General features: G+C 41.0%; 1 protein-coding gene across 1 annotated transcript in view; it reads left to right on the top strand.

Annotated features, from left to right (window-relative positions):
* Nucleotides 1-101: 101 nt before the first annotated feature.
* LOC113947365 (zinc finger protein 516-like) overlaps nt 102-18,801 on the top strand; it is a 42,297-nt gene continuing 23,597 nt past the window's right edge. The window contains exon 1 of the mRNA XM_027643857.1: nt 102-377. The gene's annotated coding sequence lies outside the window, so the exon portion shown is untranslated. The remainder of the gene's footprint in view (nt 378-18,801) is intronic.

Raw genomic sequence — 18,801 nt, 5'->3', positions numbered from 1 at the left:
TCACAGATTTCTAGAGATTTTCTCCTCAAAACCGTGGGCTGGCCGCTGTGCTCGGGGCTGGCTCCTCGGCGGCCGGGGAGAGGTCCCAGAAGCCCGCCCGGCAAAGGGCCACTGCGCTTTGGCCCCGTGCCACGGACTTTATTTCATGCTTGCTGCACTAAATGAGTTAACAGCCAAAGGGTTTTTCATTAACTCGACTTGGCAACCGTGCATTTCGTTGCCTTCTCCCCCCAACCCAAAAAAAAAAAAAAAAAAAGAGAAACGTGTAATTTTAAGCAAAAGCTGAATAGCATAACATGGGTTGATTTGGGAGGAGGAGTTTTTCTCAAGATGTGTCAGATTTCCCTTATGTCCTCATCCCTGCACGTGATGAGTGGGTAGGTTGATAGCCAAGAGTTTTATTTTGGAGGATGTGCGCGTCTTGATTTTTGACCACTGCTTTCCTGCGGGTGTGTTAAGGCCCTGTGTGTCGTGGACCAAGCAAGAGGATGCTGACCCTGAGGGAGGGCAGTGACCGACAGCTGCCCCCCATCAGCCTCGCAAGTAGATGGACAGGGGGAACTGTGTATGTACATATTGGGGAGCACGCTGTTGCATGCGGGGCAGGTGCACGCAGGGCAGGGATGGGGTATATTGCATTGCTGCACGTGAGCCAGGCATGTGTACCTGTAGGTCCTGCTGGGTATGTGTGTGCACAGCAGAACGGGGGTCCCATGGGTGCTGCAGTGTGAGATTGCTTCACTGAGGCAGGTGCACGTGTGTGTGGCAGGGGGTCTGTGTCCCACAGGCAGGTGCGGGTGGTAATGCACCTTGGGTGCTGGGATAACCCCCCTGTGCTTGCCCGCCAGGCTGGCTGCTGCTAGTGGGCCAAAAATAACTGTATTGTAAGAGGTGTGTGGTATTTTGGGGGAAGCAGTGCCAGGGAGGGTACTGGTGATGGGAGCAGAAGTTTCATCGAGATAGGGAGTATTTTGGTACTTTTACTTCAGGTAGTTTTGTCTGCGGCAGCCGGCCAGGATGTGTTGTCTTTCAGTGGATGCTGCTGCTTTGTTTCCCACCAGCGTGTCCTTTGCTTCAGTCACGCGAACCCACAGTCCACCCGGTCATGTGCTGCTCTGTGCACCCCATTGTGTCCCACCTAGGTGGGCCGCAGTGGTTTTTGAAGCTTCCTCCCTGGTGAAACTGGAAGCTGGTTGCGTAGGAGCACCAGTGGTGTCATTAGTATCATGGTGCGGTTATTGCAGGAGACATCTTTAGTTTTACAAGAGTAGCTGCCATAGCTATCTTGAATGCACTCTGTACAATAAAGTAATTTGTGTGGGGCTCTGTGTTACTGGTGCGTGCACACCTTTACTAGCTCCTGGTGTAAATGGGTTTTTAGATCTCTCTAAAAATTCTTGCCTGGGGTTTGTTTTCAAGCCTTTAGTTCATATAAAACTGAGTGGTGTTGAAGTGACATCTAGTTAGTGATAAGTGCTATGTGGTCTGTGTGAAAAACAGGGCATTATAACCTCCCTCTAAATTGTTCAGTTTAATATGCAAAGGTAATGCCTACAGGGGAAAAAAAAAAGAAAAAATAAAGCATCAGCGAGAATAAGAATTGTACTAAAGAATGATCTTAAACATGTTTAAAGAGAGGAGTGGTCTTTGTTAGCACGGTCCCTGTCTAACTGTGTCTGCCTGGAATGGAGCAACAGGAGTGACATTCAACTTTTGTAGATTAAAGTTTCCCTGTGACAGTGACTAATGTCTTTGCTTTAAAAATTAGGTTAATCATACGATTTTATAGTTGGTCATAGTATTGTGCTGTCACCAAGATTTAACAATAGCAATTATCAGTACAGAACTACTCACTGAAGGGATTGAAAATGATTGTGTCACCATTCTGAATCTATGCCTATTGAATTGATCCCTCATTTTAGCAAAGGAGGGGTTTTATGGCTTAACACTTTACAAATCACCTTAAGAAGCTGTGTCCTTGGCTTCAGTTGACTGAAAAATGAGTTATCTTTAAAATGCACCCTGCTGTGGGTGTTTGCACAAGAAGAGTATCTTGGAAGAGTACCCTCATAGAAATTAGGTAGTCACCAACTCTTGCAAACTTTGAGCAGTCTGTTTATTTGGATTTCTTTGTAAAGGCCTTTGTGTGCAGGTGACTTAACAGTTATCTGTAGTTATCTGTGATCCTGACTGGTGAGTTTTTTATGCTGAGGTCCCCTCTAATGAAGGGCATCTATATTTAGTGTGATCCAAAACCTGTCAGCTTTGAAGGCTTCACTTCTGTGAAGACTTAAATTTGTGCCAAGAAATTCCAGGATTTCTCTGGGATTACATACAGTGTGCAAAATAATCCAGTGCCTAAGATTTTGTGAGACTAGTGATGAAGTCTGTATGTGTGTACTTAATTGGAAATCTGGATTTGACTATACTGTTTCCTAAAGTCATCAAAATAGAAAGCTGAAATGCAGAGTGATTGCGTTTTGCAGGAAGCAACTTGTCCAAGCTTGCAAATTTTACAAGAAAATGTGCCCGTTTAAGTTTTTGAGACACAAGTATGAATTTGTAGATACATACCTTTTAAGCCGGAATAGGCATTCGGTTTCAGCAATGAAGAGGGAAGTGGACTTAGTGCTGTTTTTCACATAAGTACGATGTTCCTCAATTGGGTAAAAGCGTCTACAACTACCCTGTAAATTGACTTGTTGCTTGTGAACCCAGTGCTGCCCACTAATAAGCACACTTGCCACTCCCATTGCATACTGGGAGTTGTGTGAAGGTGATGCTGTGTGGAATTACAGTTTCTGTATGCAAATCTGAAATCCTTACTTGTATCAGCAGTTAATCAGCTAAAACTTACTATAGTTATTTGTTTTTTTTCTGTAGCCATAAACTTAATTCAGATACCTCATCACAGTGTGGCAAAAAAAAAAAAAAAAAAGGGAAAAAGAAGAGTCTCATTTATTTGATTAGTTATTTGCAATACAGATATTTGAAACTTGGAGCAACATTGTTTTTTCAAAGCAGACATCTTACATACTGCAAATATTTATACACCAGTGCTAGAATAAAGCTGCTCTGATTCAGACACTGAAGGCAAAATTCTGTTGTTCAGTTACTCACTATAACTGCACAGAAACTCTCTGGGTGTCCCCAGTACAGTACTTGGGAGTTAGAACAGCTTAACAGATAGCAGTATTTCTTGACTGTCACTTCTACGTTAGAAGTAAATGAAACTTCCTTTCCTTTTCCAGCTGGAGTGATTCTAGTAAATATTATGTTAGTGAGCCTGCATTAAAACCTGCTAGTGGATTATGGTCTAGGTAGTTAACACTGCCGTGGCTTTCATTAGGATGATGACTTCATTGCAAATGTTTACTTTCATTACCTAACTGTTAGTCAGCAAATGTTCGTTCTCTTGATCTGCTGAACCTGCTTAGCCATTTGAAGGTAGTGAGGTCTGGTTTTTTTTTTTTTTTTAATGTGATGATTACTCAATGCTGGTTGTTCATTTTTTGATGTTGTTTACATCTTGGTTATCTATAGAGGCCCATCAGCGTTGTTACACACTTCATGTTAGCAGTTTCTCCTTGTGTTCCTGAAACTGTATTACAGCAACAGTGCTTATGCAAACGGACTCAGGGCATTAAGCGTGTGTTCTGAGATTAAATTAGCGTGTGGACGGACAATACTTGCATCTCTTAAGTTGCTACCAAACTATTTATTGCCTTATAAATTCTAGCAGGTATAATAGGAGTAGCACACAGCTGCTCTAAAATAAGTTGTTTGATTACCGCTCCCGAGTTGTGAGCTAACATTGCACATAGTGCCCGTTGCAGGGACACTGGAACAGGGGCTGCTGAAGACTCTGGTCTAAACTGATTTGAGTCATGGAGGAACAGAGGCTCTTTGCTCTTGAAGATTCAAGACTGCTTACCTTCTGATGACTACTTAAAATTAATTTTTGCTAACCTTTCATTTAAGTCATTGCTTATGGGAAAGAACTTAATTTGTATCAGCAGGATATTGCGTAGCTTAGCGCTTGTTCAACAAAATCCACATTTCATTAAGGGCTGTTGCAGAAGCTGTAGGCCAGGCATTGCTGTTGTACAGTTGTCGTAAACCCAAGGTAACTTAGTAGGGTGACTTTGAATTTACAGTGGTGTGTGTGGGGATGAACTTAGCACACAGCACTTAGCTCCTAATTAAAGCTTATAGTATTACATCCTAATCAGGGCACTCTTAGAATCTCCAAGAAATTACTTTTTTCTTTGTCTGCTCTTCTCCCTTTTCTTTCTTGCCATCTCACTGTATGGTGTTGGGAGCTGGCTACTCCATGTTGGGGCTGTCGTATTTATGTCCCAAAGGAGATGTTTTCCAGCAGCGTGCTCCAAATTGCAAAGTAGAAGAATTTTGTGGCTCTCCAAATCTTTAAGGCCAGTTTCTAAAATGATCTAGCTTTTAATCTTCTTTTCGAAGTATAACAGAAACTACAAAGCATATGTAATTACAATTTGTAGCTATTTTTAGACTCCTGACATGTTTCATTTGTAGTATAATGATAAAAACAAATACTCAGCACAGAGGCTAGACAGACAATTTTCAAACCAACAGCATCCGCTCCAGCTACACTGTGTGTATTACATACGTGTTTCCTTTGGTCCTTTTTTTGTTTTTCTTTTTTGGCTGGGAGTATACCGAAACTGTGTGTCTCAGTACATGCTGGGGGGTGCAGAGAAAACGAGAGCTCTCTCTATCGGGCAGGTCCTGTTGGGAGTGTGTGCTGAAAACCGGATCGTATGTCAGTGAGTTTTAACGTATTGCACACACACACACACACACACACACACACACACACACATGCACGCATGCTTTGCTTTTCTGGCAGGTATAATAAAGGAAGAACGGTGAGTTGGCTTGTCACTATTTTTACACTGCATAGAAATGCCTGTGTTGTCTTATTACGGGGATGAAGCTGACTGAATAGTAATTTTTCCTTGTCTTTTAAAAAAAAGATGGTGAGCAATGAAGTGGTGTTAGTTTTCAGTAAAGAAAGAGGGAGGGGGCTGGTGAAAACTGAGGTGTTTTAATCACAATTGTAGCCTAGTTTTAAAATAATCGCGTTTATTTATTTAAAAATAGATTTGGGAATGAGATTAGCCTATTTCTTTGTTTTTAAAAGGGTAACGTGTGTGCACTCACCATATGGTAGCACTTAACCCATATTGTATGAGCTGACAACAAGTCACATTTATACTCTGATTTATTTCAGTGTTTCAGAATGTTCTTTCTGTGAAATCTAGTACAAGAAATGATGCATTTAGGATTGTGCAACGTAATTGTCTTTAGCTGGTTTGCCTCATTGTTACAATGATACCAGGTTCATGAGTAAGCAATATTTTTCCCTTCTGAAATAATTTCCTTAAGACATAGTCGGTCTCTGAATGTCGAAATGATTTGCAGGAAGAGTTATGAACAATAGCCGGTGACACAGTGTGTTGTAAAGGGTTGCGGGGCGAGGTGTTACAGTCTCTGCTGGCTGAAACTAGAGCTGCTCCTTTGATGGTTGAGTATGTGCTTGCAAAGACTTTCTCTCCCCCCCCCCTCCCCCCCACTCCCTTCACACAGAGGTTGCTTAGTTGTTTATTTTAATGGATGCTTTCTGGCTCCCTTCATGGTAGACTGGGAGGCACCTGTATTGGTGAGCTGGTGCCATTATTGGCAGCCACAAGTATGATAAAACCATGAATCAAGTGGCTTAAGGATTGACTTAAACTGTGCAATTAGGGAAATAAGATATCTTATTTTCCCTTTGGATTTGGAGCCCCTGGGAGTTTTATTTTTAGGCTCTTTTTTCCCTGTGCCATTCTAGCTATGCATATCTTCAGGGTTTTAGGAGGTAAGGCTCTACTCTGAGGTCCTGAGGTGCGCAGTAAATAGGAGTTAGCCCCATACTGTTCTCGCGTGAGAACTTTCAAAAGTCAGCGGCGCTCCTCAGTGAGATACCAGTTGCTCACCATCTGTCTCTTAAAGTTGTTTCTTTTAACCTTGAAATTCTAAAATATTTCAACAAGGTTATTCATGTGTTTGTGTGAAGTGTCTATAAGTGTACTGAAAAACTGCTAAGCTTCTAATTTCAACGTAGTGTTTGAATGCTAATGTATACCAATTAGGAATGGCTGACATTGTAATTTATAGAAGTTGAAAGGAGCATTAAACACCACCCTTCCGACACTAAATACAGCCTTTCCTCCTGTGTGTAACAGTGTACGTGAATCCAAGGGTCTGTCTTCCAGATTGTTGTGCTAGCACATTGATACTTCCTTGGATAAACTACCGGTCTTGTGTATTATCACGTCAGTCCCTTTACAACATTCTGTGTGTAACTGTACCTTTGGCTGATTAACACAGTGCTTTCTTGGTACTGTTTTTGGTGGCTCTGTGAATGCTTATTTTAAGACGGTTTTTAGAAAAGTGTTTTCATAACTATAGAAAAAAGCTGAACAAAATGTATAAATACTTATTGAATTAGATTTGCTCTGCTTGTCTCTTTTTTTCTTTCCCTCCAGGTAAATTTTACCTCTGTAATGAATGCTGTTATCTTCAATGCATAATTTATATTGACATTAATAATGATAGTTGGAGAATGTTTTAATGCCAGTTTGAGAAAACAAGACAATTTATGTTGATAACCTTGGTCCCATTCAATTGGAACAGATTTTAGTAGAGAGCTGTGACTATTGGTGGTATGGTGAAATAACCCACTTCTTCTTGTTGTGGCAAGCATATTGGAGAGTTCATCTTATCATGAGTGGTACATACCAGGTGTCAAGTGACATGCCAGACACACAGCTTTGCTTCTGAATGACTCCTTCCAATTAGAAAGTAATGGCTTTAACGGGATCAGCCGAGTAATCGGAGTCTCTCAGTTCTCCAGTGCCAGGAGGTGTATATTTGCAAATGTTATTTATTTATCTGCTTTATAATGAGTTGCAAAATTGTTGGTAAATTTGGGGGGTGGTGGAAATACTATGTGGAAATTGTGGGATTAATGGTTTAGCAGTTGGGATTAAAAATAGTCTCAGCAAATTACCCTGTTGATACTGAAGCCAGAATCTGTTAATGGGGTTACAAGCAGATTGGTTTATCGGTCATTTATTTTCTAGGTTGATTAGGGATTATAGGTTGCCATCACAAAAGTAAGCAGTGAAAAAGGTGAGGATTGCTAATATTTCACTTCAGAGTTTCATGTACTTAAAAGGAGTGTGTCTAGAGCTGAGAAGTTGTTTCTAGACTGTGGGCAGCCTTTCTCCCCACATTTTTATACTCTGGAATAGATGTCTAAGGAGACTGAGTATTGTAAAAGGGTGGGTTAGCTTGTTAAAAGTCTGAAAAATGGAGCAAAAGCAGTAATATTATCTGTGAAATTTGTGCAAGCCACTAAACATAAAATTTTAAATACCTGTTGCTGAGTTGCCTGTTGTTGTGTCTTCCGTTCCAGTGCAGAACCTAGGGCATTTTTCAGTCATGACAATGTGTATGATGTGCAGTCTATACAGTAGACTGGTGGCTTCTGTGTGTCCTGTTGTAACTTGCAAACAAACTGTGTGTACCCCTGCATAACAAAATCTTTTTAACTGCCACCTGTATATTGCAGGTCATGTGTTCGTCTCTGAATTAGAGACAGACTTGCAAATTGGGGCATCCCCTCTGAGTTCTCATAAAAAGATGAGAGCCGTGATGGAGCCCTTTAGATATTACTCTTATTTTCTGCTGTCTAGCTCAGGAGATGCTGTGACTTTCACACTCTTTGCTACCTTGTACTGATGTACTGCTTGAGATAACCTAGTGACGTTTATTTGGCTTTTCAACACTTGCCAAGTGAAATGCAATGAAATGGCAAGTGAAGACTTCTGCAATTTTTTAGCTAGATTTGGAGCACTGCACAAATTGGTGGAAAGACTCATAACTGTTTTTGTGTCCTTGGCTCTGACAGAAAATAAGGGGGAGAACAAGAAGTTTAAGAAGAGAAATGCTGACTTGATTTGATAGAGGAGTGGAAGATACTAGCTAAAGAGGAATCCACTGGAGACTGACCAGTTTGGCAGGCTGGTGAAAGGGAAGAAAATGGGTCCTTAAGATAGATCAGGCCAGTTCCGTACCCTTCTAAAGACTAGGTCCTCTTCTGCCCTTACAGAAAGCTTGTCCAAGCCTCCTGCAGGCTCTGGGACTGGTATCCAAGGATCAAGACTTGTGTTACTAGACTGGAGAGTAAGACACATTTACCTGCTTAACGTGGTTCTTCTGTGAGTTTTGTGCTCCTGGAGGATGAGAGAGAGAGTGTAATGGACTTGGTGAAGGATGAGCAGCCCAGGACAGTGGCAGGGTCAGGAAGTTTGTGTGAAGTTTGTTTCGAGTCTCTTGCAGTTCATTGTGCAGACCCAGTGCAGGTTGCTCTGCAGTGTGTTGGGAGCTTTCAGCAGTCCTGCTGGCTCAGTAGGGGTGGGAACACTGCTCTGAGTTGGTACTTCCTCTGCGCAGGAAAAAAAAAAAAAAACATTGCTCAGGAGAAAGAAAAATAATTTTGTGGAGAAGTAATAAAGATGCTCTTCACACATCATCTTCCCTACTTTCCTTCCATGCTGTTAGGGTCTAATGGATTTTGACTAGGATGACTCAAGTTTTCTTGTGGAGTCTTACAGCAGCTCTGTGAAGTTTATTGAAGACCAGATAACCAGAATTACTCCTTGTGTAATTCCACCCACGAGTAAGGTAATTACAGCTTGTGTTTGGGATAGCGGAGCTATGCCAATAGGAGGTGGTTCACTTGTAAAGGTCTCTCAGCTGTTTCACGGCTGCCATCAGCATTGATCTCTTCACTTAGAGGCAGTGAAGAGCTGGTACAGGCAGAAGCTGTAGTAAAAGCTGGAGGAGAGGAAGACAGGGAGTGAGGAGCTGAACATAGTCTTAAAGGAAAATAGAATAAGATCATGCAGAATTAAGGAGGAGAAAATGGGTATTTGGAGAAGCTGTGGATGTCAGGAAGACAGTTGAAGGCAGAGAACCAGTTTCCCCTATACCTAGAGACACTGAGTTTCTGTAGGTAGGTGTCTTTATACTTTGTCTCGTCAGAAATTACCATGGCAGGAATCTGTAGTTTTCTGTGTTAAGGTATTAAAAGAATCATTCCCTCCTGGTGATGGTCTCTGCCATCCCACAGCAGCATGAGAACGAGATGAGAGTGTGCAGAGCAGCGTAGGACCAGGGTATTGGAGATACCTGGCGTTTTGTCTGTTGTCTAGCATGTGTGGTCCTGCTTCATCAGCAGGGGTTCTGGGAAATATTAGAGTGGTAGTGGGGTTTGTGGAGAGATGTTAAGCATAGAAGAGGAGGTTGGCTGAGCACATGTGTTTGCACTTGCATGAGGCAAATGAATTTTTCTTCTGTGTAGTTACTTTGTGACAGAGTTAAGACTTGGTTTCTACTGCACAAATCATCATTCATTGAAGACCCTTTTCCTGTCCCCTGTCCCTCAGATGTGCTTGGCTCTGCAGTCCCCTTTTATCAACTGCTGCACACTTCTGAACTTGAGCTGGTGTCAACATTCAAAACCTGAAGGTGGCAGAGACTTGGGATGAGTGGGTGGATATGGCATGCTGAGCATGAGAGTTTTTGGAGGAGGAATATGAAGTGGAGCAGGTTTACATTCAGGACGAAAATGGGAGCAATCTGAGTGTTGCAAGGGCCCCGTGAGAAGGACGAAGCTATACTGAGAAACCAGGCTGTTGGCACAGAAGGGTTGGGAGGATATCAGGGGGGATGCTAGCAGCCACCTAAGGCTGATTAATTTTTAGCACTGGTAGCAAACTTGCTTAAAAAAGGAAACAAAGAAATTGCTGTGAATGAATAGGATTTGTTAGGACTAGCTAGGTTTGTGAAAGATGTGTGTCAGCAAAACCAACCATTAAAAAAAAAAGCACTTGGGAAGTCTGTTATTCATCCTCCGTCTTTTCTGTGAATGCTGTGATGAATCTGTCCTGAAAGCACATTTTCTAGACGTGACTTTTACTGCTACAGCCTTAACTCTGATTAGTTTTACGAAGAATGTGCTGGGTATAACGTTTCTGGTCTCTTAAAAAGAAGTAGTGACTTTATGTTTTTAGCGTTATAAAGGAGATAAAATGAGGACTTGCAGCACTTCCTTTTTCCAGGCTTCTTTGGTTTTGATAACTTCCTTTTGCCAACAGTCATCCTCTAAATCTAACCACATGATGGTCAGGTAAAGGCGTGTGGGAACACAGCAGGCATCTGTTTTTGTCTGACACAAAGTCAGTGGTTTAGGCTTACAGAAGATTACGATTTATCAAGAGAGTATAATTATAAACTGTTGTCATATGGTGGCACCCAGTAGCAATGATGATCTGTTGCTGCTGTTCTGGGATGTGTACAAACACATTGTAAGAATAAGTCCCAGGACTTGATTTTATCTTCTCTGTGTACATGTGGTTGTATGGATCCATTAATGGGTCATTAAAGTTCTCCAAAGCATATCTGCTGTCAAATTAAATGCTAATAAATGTCTGTTAATTATCACAGCCCTCTTCACAATAATAAGCTATTAGAATTGAATTTACTCTGCCTTTTACTAGAGTGGGGGGAAGCCAACCTCAGCGTTTGATCCTCATCTGGTGTTTGAATGGGTATACACAATACAAGGCAAAAATTTGGCCACAGTCTTCCTGGTGCTAATGGCTGCCTGTGTGGTGATGCCGTGGAAATGTTTTCTGCTCTCCTCCAAACTCAGCTGGTTTCTGTGCAGAAATTGGTCCTGCCCCAGGCTTGCAGGAAAACAGCACCACGGGGCTCTGGGTCTGCATCACTTTGTGGGTACCTAGAACTGTGGTCAATGCCAATGTCCTTGGGTCATCCCAGAAGTTAACCTGTCAGCTACCTGGAAAAAATGAGGGTGGTTCTTTAGCCCTCCCTCTTTGTGTCTGTTATAGAGAGGTAGTAGTGAAAAGATGACAGTGATAAGTCACACAGGAGATGAGAGTGACCAACGAGGAAAACATTTGGCATGCCACGTAGTGTGCGTATACCCATGTGAGTACAGCTCTGGCCCTTGGGGTAAAGTATTGTTTATGGAATTTACTTTCACTTCAAAGATATTGTACTTTTGCAAACAGCAGCAGCAACTTTTTGGTTTTGGTAATTCAACCTATTAGTAAGAGCTACGTGGCATATGCGCAGATACAAAGCTTAGTTTTATGTACTTTCTGACCAGTGCAGCTGGGAGTGAAGCGGTGCTACATCCCGTGGGCATGTAAGTGGCATTGTAGTTTCTTCTAGGCAGTGGTCAGAAAATGATACAAATTCTACCACTTTAGGACGTTACATCAGTGTGACCCCAGAGACTAAGCCTTGCTCAGTTGCTCTGCATTTCAGTAGTGTTGCTCCAGTGACTTCAGTCACGTTAATTTAAATTTACATCAACATATGTGAGACTAGAGCTTGGCTTTAGGTGTGCTGAATATGCACTGTGGCATAGAAAGTGTAGCAGGATGGGAGGGAACTGGGCTAACAGAAGGAGATACACTCATGGCATTTGTCTTGTGCCTCTCTGTACTAACTTCAGCCTTGTACTCCCTGAGTCATTTTAATCCTGGTATTGGTAGGGACAGCCTACACTGAGGTTATTCCTACCTTGAGGTCATGGCATAGGATCATGTATCTCACTTTCTGACAACTTTTTCAGTAACCCCTACTGCCTTGTAGGTTGATGATGAATTCATGGCTTTTAGGGAGTCATGTCTGTTCCTGTGCATGTGCACACGCACACACCAGTACAAAATAACACCTTCAAAGACCTCACTGGATAATCTTTACTGACATCAGTGAGCACTTCTTACTCATCTGAGGAATCTCGCTGACTTGAGAGGCACTTTCTTGAGAGTAAGAGTTTGCCAGTGTTAGCAATGGTTGCCCAGCCTGGCCAAATAGGGTGGTATTATGACTTAGTCATCCTAAGCTTGGCATTGCCTGGGCACACACACGTACAAAAATTAAAGAAAAGGTTGGTGTTATCAGGCCAGGACTTGAAAAATATGAAGTTGTTGGTTCCATATCTGTTATTGATGCTGGCCACCTGTTTAAAGTCATGCAAACAGAATACCTGCAGCCTTGTAGGTACAAGTGCCTCTTTGGCCACACATAATGATGTAGAACATTTTGTATTTATGACAGTGCACTTCTGTCCCCTTGCCTCCTTCATGACATTGTGGGCTTGAATTCTCCTCAACTCTCTGTCGTCTCTACCCACTGACATGGAGAATTCAGGGGTGTAGTTCAGGCCAGTTTGGTCCTCTGTACATACAGGATATAGACCTGCATGCTTTGAATGTATTTGTTTAAACAAGAGGTCAGTTGTTAACAGAAAATGGTACATGACTTGTTGGGTAATGGGAAAACGAAGGCAATATTGTCATGACTGCTTTAGAAACAGATTGTTTCCTGTAGTTCCTCAAATACAACAGAAGACACCTAGCTAAGCACTGTTAAAAAACAGTTCTTGCTAGCTGGAATAGCAGTAAGTGTAGATGAACTTAATGCCAAACATAAGATTGTAATTTAATGGAGTGACTTCAGAATCCTGTAGTTGTTCAGTATTTCTGCTTCTTTTATCTTGGTAAAGAGCAGATTTCAGGGTTTCTTTTTCTTTTTTTTTCCTTCTCCTAGTTTTGCAGAAGTAGGTTATTTGTAGTCCTCTATAGTTTTGAGGTTATGCATTAGCAAGCGTCATATTATTAACCCTTGCAAGTAACTGTTGATTTTTTTTTTTTGCATAGTATAAACATAGTATATGCCTATACATGTGGAAACAAAAGTCAGAGATTTATTTTAAAGTTACAAAGGTGGATATGTGGTGTTGGCAAGAACCAGAATGTACCCTAAGGCATCCTTATGTTGCCAGTTGGGATTTAAGCTCTTATACTAGTAAATTTTATTGTCTAGGTTAAAAGCCAAATTCATTCAACCAAATTAATCTCTGGTTCTTTTCCAGTGTTGGCAGAGTTTAACCAGGGACAAATGTAGCTGTTTGGTTAAACATTAAAAGATGCTATTGATTTGATATTTTTAACTAATATTAGAGTGACTTCAAAATGGAAATAGGTTTTGAAGTTTTTGCATGGGGTTGCCATGCTGCCAATAACAAAATTGATCTGTATTTATTTATTTATTTAATCAACATACTTGCCATGAGTACAAAGCTTGTAATTTAACACTCATCCTTGCTCTGGCAAGCTGATCCACGTAGGCAGATGCTAATGGGCCCTCGGAAGTCTATTGAACTGACTGCAAAGATTCGCTCATGTGGGTCAGCCTGTACAACTGGGGGTTTAGTTTCAGAGGCAATTAACGATTCACTGTTGCCTAATTTTGGAGCTCAAATAATTGCTTTGCAATCAGTACTTCTGTTTGAAATGTTTCTAACCAGGATGTTAAAAGCAAGTAGTTTATAGTAAGTGGCAGGAGAAACAGTTTGTCTACTGCTTGAAACTGCTGTATTTATGTATTGGCATAATGTGTGTCATCCATCCATAAGTTTATGGATTTAAAGTCCTCCTGGAAGTGTCACAGATCTGCAGTGCCCCCAAGCACCAGATTTAGCACTTGATGCTCAGATGTAGTTTTCATATCTGTAAAGTGTCAGGATCCTTACAGCTCCCCACTGGCTGTGTTTTTCAAGACCTTGAGGCACTTGGTACTCTTCCCAAGTCAGCTGTGATTTATTATGCTCAGTCAGAGAGGTCTGAGGTAGCCCAAATGATAGCATTGAGGTTATCCTAAGGGAGGCTGTCACCATCAGGATGATTGAAAAGCCTCGTTGGGTATATAATGCAATACCAGTGTGCAGGATATCCCTGCTGCATGCTGCTGCAGTTCGGGGGCTCAGGCCCCAGCTGATGCTTTCACCCAGGTACCTGAAGGACAGCAGAGCTGCAGGTGCAAAGTCAGGAACTGAAGGAGCAGGTGGGAACATTTGTTCCTGTGGATTTTTCTCAAAGCAGTGAAGAGAACGTGAAACAAGGTTTATGAAAGCTGAAATACCGACTTGCGTAAATGAAAAACAACCTAATAAATGCAGTGCTGACATAGCATAGGTGAGATGTTCTTGCCTGGTTGCTCCACATGCCCCGTTGTGACAGCTGGAGCAGTTAAGCAGGGTAGCATGTTGCCGCTCCCCTCCCCAAGTTTTCATGTTGCACCTCTTATACGGATGTCTTCTGGCCAAAAACTTCTCTCAGGCATCACTTCAGGAAGCATGTTTTGACACTGCCTGCTTGCATATATGCTTGGAGGGAGTCACTGCAGGTGTCACTGCAAAGATGACTCTTCTCTGGTGTGTGGCTGTAAGGTTCCAAGGCAAAGAAATCAGTGAGAATTACTTACTCTTCTTGGAAAAGAAAAAAACAAACTAACTCTTCCTCATTAAAATGGCATAAATTTTATAAAATGTGTATCAACATTGTGTTTATGTGGGGGAAGGTGGTTAAGTTTAGTATGAAACATTGGGTGTAGAATGTTCCTGGTCAAGTTCATCATATTGCGTGTTTAAAATGTTTAGGGTAAACCAAAATGGTATTTTAACATTTTCAAGGAAGTGCTCACTGCAATGTTGGGTATACCCATTTTATCTGAAACTTTCTACTTTGAGCAGTTTTACTTAGTTGTGTGGTCTCATTAGGAATGTGCAAATATTAAGCCTGTAAGCAAGACTGATGTATTCAGTTGATCCTGTTGTCAGTATCTGGAGACACAAATGGGCATGGAATCTTCCCCACTGTGTAAAAGGAGAATAACTTTGAAAGGCTTCGAAAGCAAAGTTCAAAATCCAAGGTCCTTTTCAGAGAGCAAAAAATATTTTTTTTTTGTTTGTTTTTTTTTTTTTTTTGTTTTGTTTTTTTTTTTGTTTGTTTTTTTTTTTTAAGCACAACAGTATATCAGTATGTGCACTTGGGCATGGAGATGGGCCTTCATAATGACTGTGACCTTAAGAAGAGATTCTGGGCCAGGTGAGTTCCTCAACCTGCTGTACCCCTCCTTTCAGGGAGGGTTTGATATGGAACGGCTGAGTCAATTTTGAGAAATGTGGGTTTTCGGTTTTGTTTGGTTTTATACCATGTGCATTGTTTGTGGTGGGTTTTTTTTGTTTTTGGTGGTTGTGACACTGATAAATGTGAAAACCAGGTCAGCTGAGAGACATCATTAACACGCTGCATGTCCTATCAAACTCTTCAAGGGTGAGGAGGAAGGGATTTGGTTGGGATATAGCAATGGGCAAGTATGCTAAAATGTGGTAAGACCAAGTTGATGCAGTCACCAGGATGCAGTCAGATTTGATTGTCCTGTGCTTAGTTACTTGTCCTGTGGTTACTGACAGGTGAGGCATCCAGCAGTGTAGCAGGCATCGGTGTGTTTGAGTTAGGTCATACAGTACCTGATCTTACTGATTTAATAATCTGGAGAGGTTTTGCAGCATAACAAACAGTTTGCATACTACTTCAGATTAATAAGATCTGTCTCACAAAGAAGGGGGGGGTTAAGATGTAATTACTCTGTATTTATATAACAGTCACTTACTGTAGTATAAGCTAGGTAGATTATATAAACTTTTCTTTAGGACTGTTTTTTTGTTACTTCATTTTTAAAAGCTATTAGGTGAATGAGAATTTGTTTTATTTTTTTAAATAAAATTTGAAGATAAAATCAGGCTATATTTTTTGCCCTGTGGATAGGATGTAGTAACCATTGCAGTGGTACAAACTGCAATGAAAGCATAGTTTGCTTTATGCTGACGCAGCGTGGAAGTTCTGCCTCATTCTGTATGGGTCTCTTATCCTTTCAAGCCCAATGGGCCAGACTTCTTAAGCAACCAGATCCCATAAGAAAGAGCTCCTGTCCCTAATGGCATGGTGTCTGTTGTAGTGACCATACAGTAGAGGACAGAGCCCGGGTGGAGGGACAGCGTAGAAGAAGTAGAGACATGAGGCCAGGGATATAGCATGGAGGTGGTGGCTCACCTCCGCTGGAATCGTTGAGACATTTTTGTTTGAGCTGGGGAGTGCTTTGAAGTCCTCTAGTGGAAAGCCTGCCTCCTCACCCGTCTTCACTTTCAGATGGGTAGGTTTTTCTACCTACACTTTACCAGAAGTGTAGGTCTAGCTGCCTCTTCTGTGCAAGAACAAAATGTTTCCTGTGGCAAATAGAAATCATGTACGGAAAGCCATTTTGAGTTCTCAATTCTGAGTCTCTCTGTTCTTTCAAAAGAATAGGTTTGATGCACATTTTTGTTCCACTCATTAAGTTTTAAAGGAAAAGATTCCAATTGTGCTATTCAAGACCATGTAAAGTATTTAAGCCACGTTGGCCAGCAGAGAAGGCCTGAGGGAGTTGGAAGGTAGAAAGGAAGAAAAGTACCTGTCTAGTTAAAAATACTGGTGTCATGAAGTTAAGGAACCTGTAACATTTTTATGACAAAACTCAAATAGCAGTTTCATTCCAGCTGTTGATTGACACAGTTGTTCCTCCTGTTGCTGCATCTGACTAACTGTGAGGAAATACTTGAGTATCTCCTGGTTGCTGAAGGTGTCTTGGTGACCTAATGCAGTGATGTGTGTTTTTTCCCACTGCTGCCACTGGAAAGCATGTTGCTGCCTGTGCTTTTCTCCACTCATGGGTAGAGAGGAGTGAACATCAGGCTTCATCTCTGGGCTGCAGCCTATTCTTGATTAAAGCTGGTTTTACCTTCTCTTGGTGAATGGAAGCACATTTCTGGATGTTGAATGCTAGTGTCTTAGACTTCAGTTAGAAGTGTAGGCAGTCCTGTCAACCTTGGGCTTGTGAAAATTGCTACCCCAGCGGGTTTTATGGGCTTTATTTCTTCTGTTTCTTTTTCAGCACTTGAAACTTGCTGCTGTTTGAATTTTGAGCATGAAATTTTAGTTGCTAAAAAAAACTTAAGTTATTCATATAAATTATGAGGAAATCAATTAACAGCTTTGTGTTTCTTACTCTTCTGGTTATGCCTACTAGGAAACTTAAAAGGAATAAATGAAGCTGTCAAGGATGTAAAAGCAAGACTCTTGTTCTTGAAGAGAAAAGACTTGGATAGCTGATGAAATCACAGCCCTTGGGTGCTGTGGAGAAGTAAATTGAAGTCATTATGACATTATGGCAGAGAGCATCTGATCTGCCAAACTGTCAGTGTTTGATGGACGTGGTATCTACTGACATGATGTTGTGCGAGTGCCAGCCAGTTTCTCTTTCTGTCAGCGCAGTGTTGATACTGCCAAGTGCCTGTTATTCCCTCGAACTATTGCACGTGTAAAAAAAGCTGCTGATCAATACTATAAATGGGCAGTTTATGTTTGGTGATTATCAGGCGCGTATTGATCTGTCTTTTGGTTATGGGTGTGTTACGTTAGGAAATCCGTGATTGAGACAGTTGAAGTATTGGTAACAGATAATTTCTCTAAATTACAGCATAAACATTTGCAACACTTAATAACTTGCAAGATATAAATAGTTTCCTGACAGCTTTTCAGCATCAGTTTCATTTGGGAGCTGAGTCACTAACACCCTAAAATTTAGGAGAAAAAAAATCAGGAAGCGACTTTTTTTTTTTTTAATGTTTGTTGTGCTTTTGTTTGTTTGTTTGTTTAACATAGCACAAAGTGAGCATTCCAAGGAAGTCACCTTACCAGTCTGCTATGACTAAATGCCTCCAAAATGAGTTTGGAAGCAGGTTCTGAAAATGGAGATGCAGCAGAAACAAAGGCAAAAGTTGAAAGAGCAAATACCAACGTTATGCAAGATAGCAGATGAGAAATGATTCAGTAATGGTTACAAGCATTCATACAAGGGGAAGAAAACCCACCCAGATTGCCACTTCAGAATATTGATTCTACACTTGAAAAATGAACTGCAGTTTATTGCATCCAAGTTGTAGAGAATGCTATCTGCAGATCCAGGGAGAATTACAACAGGAAGGTTTTTGCTATGTGCTTAGACAACAAAATAATACACAAAGGATTAAAGGACTTCTCATGTGAAGTCATCCTCTATTTAATGCTCGTTGAGAAAGCACTGGCATCTTGTAGTGTTGGCTGAATATATTATGGAGGGTTAAGGATATTTCTACCACTTTATGAGTAATTGTTCAGAAGAAAATCAAAGCTCCAGTCTTTTATTAGCATTTTCAGAAAGGGCGTGTGCTTTGTGTCATAATTTTGGTTGTGTTTGGTTGTTTTTTGTTTTGGTATGTGATAGTTTGTCATCTCTAGAACAATGCAAAAATAAGTTATTCAGGTAAAAACTGTAAAATCTGCATGACCTAATTAGAGATTTCTTTATTTGCACTCCTGTGTCCTGGTATTAAGTATTCCCTTACTCAGAAGAGCTGAGTACTTGGAAATCCCATTGCAGTCAACGGGAAATGCAGTAATAAGCACTTTGAAAAGCAAGCTTTCCTTGTTAAGCAGTTAAACATGATGGTTTGTAGAGATACCTGAGGTGTGAAAAGTGTTTGCCAAAATCAGTAACCTAGTTAGTATCTCCAGAACCAGTTAACTGTTTTAAAAATATTTGCATGTCATTTGTGAAATTTCAGATTTGGTCTCAAATAATTCTAAATATTGTAAGGATTTTTGCTTAGAGCAGATGAGTAGAATTTGATAAAATGTTTTGAGTACTGCCTTTTTGGAAGAAGTTTTCCAGCTTCCCAGTGAAATCTCTTGATTTCAT

This window comes from Corapipo altera, unplaced genomic scaffold (assembly GCF_003945725.1).
Source record: "Corapipo altera isolate COAL_440 unplaced genomic scaffold, ASM394572v1 24b, whole genome shotgun sequence".
NCBI classification, from domain to species: Eukaryota; Metazoa; Chordata; class Aves; order Passeriformes; family Pipridae; genus Corapipo; species Corapipo altera.
Note: the sequence above shows the minus strand (reverse complement) of the source record. Positions and strands in the feature narration are given on the sequence as shown.